The following is a 10,524-nucleotide window of genomic DNA, read 5'->3' as shown; positions in this document are numbered from 1 at the left end:
TCGTGCGATGTGTTCAAGAAATCAATAGTGTTGTCAAACATGATAGGCTGATTAACAGGGTCAGTGGATAAACACCCATCTTGTTAAATATAAAATAATGTCATGTTGGTACATATTTGTGTATATGATGAGAGATGAAAAATCTGAGTTGTCATGCTTGTGCATTAGCATGGTTCAGGAGTTTTAGCTGGTGCTTTTCAAGATCAATAAGACGGAGTGTTTGTTCGTTGATCCATTAAGTCCACAATGCACGTGTGTACAGGAATTTTCTGTTTGTATTGTACAATGAAAATGTCTTTTTTTTCATTCTAATGTAATTACTATGGAGTCACTCCCACTCTTGTTTTTGGCATATTACTGGGACCCTGGAGATATAAAACACACTGTTTACCATTCTGTAGGAACCATAAGCAATATATGGCAAAGACATCTTCCTAATTGTAGAATAATGCACACTTTTTGGGCACAAACATACATATATCGTAATATGTAATACTAACAAACAGATGATTTAACAAGCCGGATCTACTTGAGCAAATGTACCCACCACTTTCTTGGGACATTTAATTGCCCATAGAATCGTGCCGGCTTTGATAGCCGGTACCGGAAGGGACATTATCTGTCTTGTTAAAAGTCTTGATCGTATATACTAAGGTCATATGACTCCACATGCTACCAGTTTCTTATGAAAAACAATCTTCACAAAAACTGATCTCCACCTACGTCGACTCACATCCAAACCATTGGCATCCAGTTACCTCTTATATACAACCTCCACCTGAGACTAGGACTGATTACTTAGACCAGTATTATCCTTTTATTAGATATATAAATATGTGTGCATAGGTGAATCATTGATGTGGGAATGATGTTGATACTTGGTACACAATATGATCTCTGTTAATACGATAGTGCATTTCACTCAACATTTTCCCTGTTCTTACTGGTCTTTGATCTTCTTTACACAAAACAGAATGGAATTCTTGGATTTGAAGAAATTTCCCTTGCATCTCCTGCCAAGAAAATTGACTGTACATTCAGAAAAGAATTGTGGTATTTGCATGGATAGTTTACCTTTAAATATGGCAGTAGATTACAGAAAAAAATTCTACTATGAAAATGGCACATAATAGAAAAGTCTGCACCATACAGTGGCACTTATGCCTTGCATCTCCCATATGATAATTTGTAGTATGAATTTCTTCTTAGAGTGATTAGATGGACCTAGAAGAAATGTACAACCACTGGCACATTTTTGTAGAAGGTTATAAATTTGGATATAAATTGTAGCGCCTGCTTTACTGTTATCTTCCATTTAAATTATAGCTTTTGATCTTGTCATCTTTACATGTTGTTTAACATACTATGCAGCTTGACTTTGATTCAAAGTGCACGAACCTGAATGCAGGCATCATTTTGACTGGAAGGCCTTTCTTTTTTCGTTCTTTGGGATCAGCAAACATCGTTGTGTAATTCAATACTTGGGTGGTTTTGGGCAACTTTATAATTTAGTAAACAATACTAACACCACACTTAATTGAAATATTGTGTGTGTTTCTTGTGCTCACCTTGCAAGACCTCAGAAACAAGATGACAAAGAATTTGGTATACATTTCCTAATTAAATGTCTGCCTTATATTGCAATTTATATTATTATCAATGATTGTTTGATGAATTAAATTCCTGTCTTATATTATCGATGATTGTTTGATGAAATATATATATTACCTTTTCTAACATAGTAAAGCTATATTTAGAAGTATCCACTAATTAACTTGTGAGGAGATCAAAATCATCCTTACTCAATATCATAAATAATGGATGAACCTGTACAATAATCAGTTGGGTACCTTCTTTTAGTTTGAGGGGTTCATGATTTGGGTAGTGTTTATCGATGCTGGTTTAAATCAGTGTCAATTAATTTGGATTGGAGGGAGTATCATGTTTTGTTGTGTCATATATATTATTGAAATCCCTACCACTCTATTGATAAAATGGACGGGCGCGGCAACGCGCGCCATCAATGATCTAGTAAATGTATGAAAGCTCAACAAAAGAAACTAGTGGGTGTGCATCCAACTTGCTTGCTCACGAAGACCTAGGGCAATTTGAGGAAGCCCATCATTGGAATATACAAGCCAAGTTCTATAACGTAAAATCCCCACTAGTATATGAAAGTGACAACATATGAGACTCTCTATATGAAGAACATGGTGCTACTTTGAAGCACAATATATGAGACTCGCTATATCATGGTGCTACTTTGAAGCACAAGTGTGGAAAAAAGGATAGTAGCATTGCCCCTTTTTTATTTATTTATACTTTTGGGCCTTCTTTTCTTTTATTTGGCCTTTCTTCCCTTTTTGGGACAATGTTGTATTGAATGATGATCATCACACTTCTATTTATTTACAACTCAATGATTACAACTCGATACTAAAACAAAGTATGACTCTATATGAATGCCTCTGGCGGTGTACCGGGATATGCAATGAATCAAGAGTGACAAGTATGAAAGAATTATGAACGGTGGCTTTGCCACAAATACTATGTCAACTACATGATCATGCTAAGCAATATGACAATGATGGATGTGTCATGATGAACTAGATGGTGGAAAGTTGCATGGCAATATATCTCGGAATGGCTATGAAAATGCCATAATAGGTAGGTATGGTGGCTATTTTGAGGAAGGTATATGGTAGGTGTATGATACCGGCAAAAGTTGCGCGGTATTAGAGAGGCTAGCAAGGGTGGAAGGGTGGGAGTGCGTGTGATCCATGGACTCAACATTAGTCATAAAGAACTCATATACTTATTGCAAAAATCTAGAAGTTATCAAAGCAAAGTATTACGCGCATGCTCCTAGGGGGATAGATTGGTAGGAAAAGACCATCGCTCGTCCCCGACCGCCACTCATAAGGAAGACAATCAATAAATAAATCATGCTCCGACTTCATCACATAACGGTTCACCACACGTGCATGCTACGGGAATCACAAACTTCAACACAAGTATTCTTTAAATTCACAACTACTCAACTAGCATGACTTTAATATTATCACCTCCATATCTCAAAACAATTATCATGCTTCAATCTTTTCTTAGTATTCAACACACTCAAAATAAAGTTTCACAAATCTTGAATACCAAGCATATTATTATTAAGCAAATTACCACGCTATTAAGAGACTCTCAAATTAATTTAAGTGAAGCATGAGAGATCAATAGTTTCTTTAAAACAAATCCACCACCATGCTCTAAAAGATTTAAGTGAAGAGCAAAATTATCTAGCTCGAAAGATATAAGTGAAGCACATAGAGCAAAACTATGACGCTCAAAAGATATAAGTGAAGCACATAGAGGAAAACTACTACACTCAAATGATATAAGTGAAGCACATAGAGTATTCTATCAAATTTTAATTCATGTATGGCTCTCTCAAAAGGTGTGTACAGCAAGGATGATTGTGGCATACTAACAAACAAAGACACAAATAATACAAGACGCTCCAAGAAAAACACATATCATGTTGGTGAATAAAAATATAGCTCCAAGTAAATTACCGATGGAAGTGGACAAAAAGAGGGGATGCCTTCCGGGGTGATACGTCTCCAACGTATCTATAATTTTTTATTGCTCCATGCTATATTATCTACTGTTTTGGGCAATATTGGGCTTTATTATCCACTTTTATATTATTTTTGGGACTAACCTATTAACCGGAGGCCCAGCCCAGATTTGTTGTTTTATGCCTATTTCAGTGTTTTGAAGAAAAGGAATATCAGACAGAGTCGAAACGGAACGAAATCAACTGGAGAAGTTATTTTTGGAAGGAAACACACCTGATGGACTTGGACCTCACGTCAAGGAAGGAACGAGGTGCTCACGAGGGTGGGGGGCGCCCCCCCTAGGGCGCGCCCCCTATCTCGTGGGGCCCTCGTGGCTCCCCTGACGTACCTCCTGCACCCATATATACCTACATGACCTAAAACTTCCAGAACACACAATAGATCGGGAGTTCCGCCGCCAGAAGCCTCCATAGCCATCGAAAACCAATCTAGACCCGTTCCGGCACCCTGCCAGAGGGGGCAATCCTTCTCCGATGGCCATCTTCATCATCCCGGTGCTCTCCATGACGAGGAGGGAATAGTTCTCCCTCGGGGCTGAGGGTATGTGCCAGTAGCTATGTGTTTGATCTCTCTCTCTCTCTCTCATGTTCTTGATTTGGCATGATCTTGATCGCGAGCTTTGCTATTATAGTTGGATCTTATGTTTCTCCTCCCCCTCTTCTCTCTTGTAATGAATTGAGTTTCCCCTTTGAAGTAATCTTAATGGATTGAGTCTTTAAAGATTTGAGAACACTTGATGTATGTCTTGCCGTGGATATCTGTGGTGACAATGGGATACCGTGTGCCACTTGATGTATGTTAGGGTGACCAACTTGCGGGTTCATGAACCTATGCATAGGGGTTGGCACACGGTTTCGTCGTGATTCTTCGATAGATCTTTGGGGCACTCTTTGAGGTCCTTTGTGTTGGTTGAATAGATGAATCTGAGATTGTGTGATGCATATTGTATAATCATACCCACGGATACTTGAGGTGACATTGGAGTATCTAGGTGACATTAGGGTTTTGGTTGATTTGTGTCTTAAGGTGTTATTCTAGTACGAACTCTAGGGCTGTTTGTGACACTTATAGGAATAGCCCACCGGATTGATTGGAAAGAATAACTTTGAGGTGGTTTCGTACCCTACCATAATCTCTTCATTCGTTCTCCGCTATTAGTGACTTTGGAGTGACTCTTTGTTGCATGTTGAGGGATACTTTTATGATCCAATTATGTTAGTATTGTTGAGGGAACTTACACTAGCGAAAGTATGAACCCTAGGCCTTGTTTCAACACATTGCAATACCATTTACGCTCACTTTTATCACTTGCTACCTTGCTGTTTTTATTATTTCATATTACAAAAACTATTATCTAGTATCCATATTGCACTTGTATCACCATCTCTTCGCCGAACTAGTGCACCTATACAATTTACCATTGTATTGGGTGTGTTGGGGACACAAGAGACTCTTTGTTATTTGGTTGCAGGGTTGCTTGAGAGAGACCATCTTCATCCTACGCCTCCTACGGATTGATAAACCTTAGGTCATCCACTTGAGGGAAATTTTCTACTGGCCTACAAATCTCTGCACTTGGAGGCCCAACAACGTCTACAAGAAGAAGGTTGTGTAGTAGACATCAAGCTCTTTTCTGGCGCCGTTGCCGGGGAGGTGAGTGCTTGAAGGTATATCTCTAGATCTTGCAATCGAGTCTTTTAGTTTCTTGTTTTATCACTAGTTTAGTTTATAAAAGAAAACTATAAAAAAAATGGAATTGAGTTTGTCTCATACGCTTCACCTTTTTAATATTTTTCGTAAGTATGATAGAAAGGATAATTGTGCTCAAGTGCTAGAAGAAGAAATCTATAAAATGTTTGGCACTAAATATTTGAATGATGAGCATGATTGCAATGTTGTTAGTATGTATTCTCTGAATATCCGTGATGCTAATGATGATTGCACTAGTTATGATGAAAATGCCTCCTATAAACATGTCAATTTTTGTGGAGTGCATTGGATTTGCAAGTACGCACCAAATAGGGAAGATAGATATTGCGAGAGGCATAAGTATTTAGAAACTAAATTGTTGCAAGAAATTCTTGATGTGAGTGCTAAAAATTTAAAATATCTTTACCGTACTTGTGAACTTTGCAATGAACATGGTCATTTAAATATCAAATGCAAATTGTTTCATGACCGAATCATGTCCAAAAATTGTGATGACTTGATTTCCCTTGCGCATTATAATGAAGTAAGTTTGCTTTTGGGTTATGAAGAATTGAAACGTCAAACTAAGCATATTCCAGAATATAACCTTGAGAAATTCCTCGATATTGATCTGGAAGAGATTTATATGTATTGTGCGGTGAATTGCATTAAAAATCCTTATATTGCCAATTACATAAAGAAAAGAAAACAAATAGAGGATGAAGAGAATAGTAATGAAAGGGAAGAGACTTCCCAATATCCTCCTATTATTTCTTATGATGAATCAGGTAATGAGGAGGAGCCTTTTATTCAACCAATCTCATTAATAAGGAGCTCCAAAAAGAGGATTGAACCCCCACATGATGTGGTGAAGAGGAAGAAAAGAAAAAGGAAGAGAGGTAAAAAGGTATCTCTCCCAAATAAAGTTGCTCCTATTATTGATGTGCCTCATGAAAATGAAGATGATACACTTTATGATGATCTCGTTATGCCTATTGCTTGTTGTGATGATTATGATTGGGAAGATAATGATACTTCTTATGATCTTAAAAATATTTTTGGTACTTTCTTGGAAGAATACGATAATAATGGTTTCTATACTATTGGTGCTATCCATACTATTAATGATGAGAGTGATTATGCTTATGATACGAAAAGGCCCAAGCTTGGGGAAGCTATGTTTGATGAAGATGATGTTTTTGAGAATATATTTGCTGCAATTAATGTTTGTCCCAAGCTTGGGGATGCTACGCTTAATGAAGATTATATTTTTAGTCTCCCAAGTTTTGATATGCAAATTCATAATGATAATAACATGCCTCCTACTTATGATAATTATTGTGATGATACATATGCTATAAAAAGTAGTGAGGATTATATTTATAAAACTTGTCATGATTATGGTTACCCCTTTTCTTAACATTACTCTTTTAATGTGGAAACAAATTATAGTATTCAAGTCTCTTATGATACTCCCACTATTCCGAATGAGAAGAATTTTGCTTATGTGGAGATTAATAAAATTTCTATGCTTGTAGATCATGAAAAGAATGCTTTAGGCGCTGGTTATATTGTTGAATTCATTCATGATGCTACTGAAAATTATTATGAGGGAGGAACATATGCTTGTAGGAATTGCAATAATATCAAGTTTCCTCTCTATGTGCTTAAAATCTTGAAGTTATGCTTGTTTTGCTCTCCTATGCTAGTTGATTATTGTTCCCATAAATTGTTTGCTCACAAAATCCCTATGCATAGGAAGCATGTTAGACTTAAATGTGCTAGTCATATTCTTCATGATGCTCTCTTTATGTTTCAATTCTTATCCTTCATGTGAGCATCATTGAAATCATCATGCCTAGCTAGGGGCATTAAACGATAGCGCTTGTTGGGAGGAAACCCAACTTTATTTTTTGTTCCTTGCCTTTTGTTCCTGTTTAGTAATAAATAAATCATCTAACCTCTGTTTATATGCGGTTCTATGCTTTTAATTAGTGTTTGTGCCAAGTAGAACCTTTGGGAAGACTTGGGGGAAGTCTTGTTGATCATGCTGTCAAAAACAGAAACTCTAGCGCTCACGAGAATTGCTGCCATTTTTATTTGGAGAGTTCTATTTAGTTAATTCTTTTTGCAGATGATTAATAGATAAATTACTCAGGTCCAGAAATTTATTTGAGAATTTTATGAGTTCCATAAGTATACGTTTTATTCAGTTTACTACAGACTGTTCTGTATTTGACAGATTCTGTTTTTCATGTGTTGTTTACTTATTTTGATGAATCTATGGCTAGTAAAATAGTTTATAAACCATAGAGAAGTTGGAATGCAGTAGGTTTAACACAAATATAAATGAAGAACGAGTTCATTACAGTACCTTGAAGTGGTGATTTACTTTCTTATACTAACGGAGCTTACGAGTTTTCTGTTAAGTTTTGTGTTGTGAAGTTTTCAAGTTTTGGGTAAGGATTGGATGGACTATGGAATAAGGAGTGGCAAGAGCCTAAGCTTGGGTATTCCCAAGGCACCCCAAGGTAATATTCAAGGACAACCAAGAGCCTAAGCTTGGGGATGCCCCGGAAGGCATCCCCTCTTTCGTCTTCGTTCATCGGTAACTTTACTTGGAGCTATATTTTTATTCACCACATGATATGTGTTTTGCTTGGAGCATCAATTTATTTTGTTAGGATTTGCTTTATGTTATTTAGAACAATGTTTTTCATCTTTTATTTCAATAAAAGTGTCATTGATAGCCTTTACTATGCCTATGTTACAAGTATACATGTTGCTGTTTGAAAACAGAAAGTTTACCGCTGTTGCAACAATTCCCTAGAAAAGTCAGAATGTGATAAAATGTTAAAACCTTTTGCATATTAAGCTCTGATAAATTTACTACAGTGATAATTTTATTTCATAATTTTTGGAGTTAGGGAAGTATGGATGTTGCAGCATTCTTTACAGACTATCCTGTTTAGGCAGATTGCTGTTATGTTTGCATTGTTTGCATATGGTTGCTTCTTTAATGATTCTATTTGAGGATAGGACTATTAAATATGCAGAGGCATTTAGTATGAAATTTTGAATAATAATTTTAGGGATTTGCTACAGTATAGTATGATAAGGTTTTGTCAATGGTTTATACTAACTTATCTCATGAGTCCATGTTGAGTTTTGTGTGGATGAAGCTTTCGAGATTTAGGGAGACCGTGATATGAGAGGAATTAAGGAGACACAGAAGCTCAAGCTTGGGGATGCCCAAGGCATCCCAAGATAATATTTCAAGAAGTCTCAAGCATCTAAGCTTGGGGATGCCCCGGTTGGCATCCCACCTTTCTTCTTCAATAACTATCGGTTAGTATCGGTTGATCCTAAGTTTTTGCTTCTTCACATGATGTTTGCCATTCTTAGAATGTCATTTTCTTTTGCTTTGCTTGCTGTTTGAATAGAGTACCAAGATCTGAAATTATTAAATGTTAGAGAGTCTTCACATAGTTGCATAATTATTCGACTACTCATTGATCTTCATTTATATCTTTCGGAGTAGTTTGTCATTTGCTCTAGTGCTTCACTTATATCTTTTAGAGCATGGTGGTAGTTTTATTTTGAAGAAATAGATGAACTCTCATGCTTCACTTAGATTATTTTGAGAGTCTTAAATAGCATGGTAATTTGCTTAAAATCCTAATATGCTAGGTATTCAAGAATAATAAAATTCTCTTATGAGTGTGTTGAATACTATGAGAAGTTTGATACTTGATAATTGTTTTGAGATATGGAGATGGTGATATTAGAGTCATGCTAGTTGAGTAGTTGTGAATTTGAGAAATACTTGTGTTGAAGTTTGTGATTCCCGTAGCATGCACATATGGTGAACCCTTATGTTACGAAGTCAGAGCATGATTTATTTATTGATTGTCTTCCTTATGAGTGGCGGTCGGGGACGAGCGATGGTCTTTTCCTACCAATCTATCCCCCTAGGAGCATGCGCGTAGTACTTTGTTTCAATAACTAATAGATTTTTGCAATAAGTATGTGAGTTCTTTATGACTAATGTTGAGTCCATGGATTATACGCACTCTCACGCTTCCACCTTTGCTAGCCTCTCTAATACCGCGCACCTTTCGCCGGTATCATACACCCACCATATACCTTCCTCAAAGCATCCACCATACCTACCTACTATGGCATTTCCATAGCCATTCCGAGATATATTGCCATGCAACTTTCCACCATTCCGTTTATTATGACACGCTTCATCATTTGTCATATTGCTTTGCATGATCATGTAGTTGACATTGTATTTGTGGCAAAGCCGCCGTTCATAATTCTTTCATACATGTCACTCATGCATCATTGCACACCCCGGTACACCGCCGGAGGCATTCATATAGAGTCATACTTTGTTTTAGTATCGAGTTGTAATCATTGAGTTGTAAATAAATAGAAGTGTGATGATCATCATTCAATAGAGCATTGTCCCAAAAAAAATAGAAAGGCCAAATAAAAAAAGGCCAAATAAAAAAGGGACAATGCTACTATCCTTTTACCACACTTGTGCTTCAAAGTAGCACCTTGATCTTCATGATAGAGAGTCTCCTATGTTGTCACTTTCATATACTAGTGGGAATCTTTCATTATAGAACTTGGATTGTATATTCCAATGATGAGCTTCCTCAAATTTCCCTAGGTCTTCATGAGTGTCGGGGAAACTGATCCACCAACACCTATGGGGATCGGGCCCCTTTCGGTTCGGAGGGGGGCGGAGGCCGCGCAAAGAGCGGATCGAGGCAGTACACGCGAGCAGTTTTACCCAGCTTCGGGCCGCACGGATGCGTAAAACCCTACTGCTGCTTGTTTGTGTGTATTGAATTCTTGCTCAGGAGCGATGGACGCTGCCAGACCGAGCGTGAGAGTGTTCCTGATGTTTCGAATGAGCCGAACCCCTTCTACGTTGCGCTTGGGCCTCCTTTTATACTTTCAAGGGGTCACCGACAGGTGGCAACGTAGACTAGAAGGGTAAAAATGGAAAAGGATGCGGTAGGTGCAGCTACCGCTACTGTGGACACAGTGCACCCTACCTAACTCTGATGGCAGGGGACAAGGTCATTGAATGCCCGTCTGAGTTGCCTAAACAGTGCAAAAAGTGACCGTTAGGAGCGCCACCGTTTGCCACGATGGCCTTCTCTTCATCTCCGCTTGCCACCGC

This window comes from Triticum dicoccoides, chromosome 5A (genome assembly GCF_002162155.2).
Source record: "Triticum dicoccoides isolate Atlit2015 ecotype Zavitan chromosome 5A, WEW_v2.0, whole genome shotgun sequence".
Taxonomy (NCBI): Eukaryota; Viridiplantae; Streptophyta; class Magnoliopsida; order Poales; family Poaceae; genus Triticum; species Triticum dicoccoides.
Note: the sequence above shows the minus strand (reverse complement) of the source record.